Genomic DNA, 702 nt, shown 5'->3' with positions numbered 1-702 from the left:
CCATCATTGCCTTGGTATGTATTATGTGTTCAGTAAATGATAGCTGTGGTTATCCTTTTTATCACCTTCTGTTTTTATGACAAGGAATTTATCAATGAGCCTATTCTGGCTTCATGAAGTAAATGGACTGAAATGATACTTTCTAGGAAACAGATCCCAGTGTCAATAAAATATTATTAACCGGGCAAATAAGGAAGAATTTAAAGTCAGAATTGTTCACGCAAATAACACATGCATTCTGCCTTTGTTCCAGGTATTTTCGTAAGTATGCTATGCTACTGTTTGTACATGAACATGTATAAAAAACAATTTTGATATAGTGCACTTACAGAAAATACCTGGATGGCTAGAGGGAGTTGGCAAAAAAGTGTAGAATTCATGTGTTGTTTGGTAGGCCTTTCACAGAAAAAAAATGACTCCTTGGAAGGAAGGTTGGGCAGTCTGCTTCTATAGTGGTACCGCCTTAGAAACCCAAGGAGGGGTCACTATGAGTCAGATCCGACTTGACGGCAGTGTGTTTTCACAGATAAAAAATGATTTTCATAGGCAAGAGCAATACTACAAAGTCCAGATACCTTCCCATTCTTTTGTTGTTAGAAAAGACAATTGCAAGTACAATTTATAATGCAAAGCATGTACTTTTTTTGTAGCTGCAAGAAAAAGGGATTCTTGGTTCTTAAGAATGTTTTATCCACTTGTTTA

The sequence above is a fragment of the Orycteropus afer genome, unplaced genomic scaffold, assembly GCF_000298275.1.
Source record: "Orycteropus afer afer isolate SDZICR_OR568_19922 unplaced genomic scaffold, OryAfe1.0 scaffold00099, whole genome shotgun sequence".
In the NCBI taxonomy this organism is placed as follows: domain Eukaryota; kingdom Metazoa; phylum Chordata; class Mammalia; order Tubulidentata; family Orycteropodidae; genus Orycteropus; species Orycteropus afer.
The sequence above is the reverse complement of the archived record's forward strand: the minus strand, read 5'-3'. Positions refer to the sequence as shown.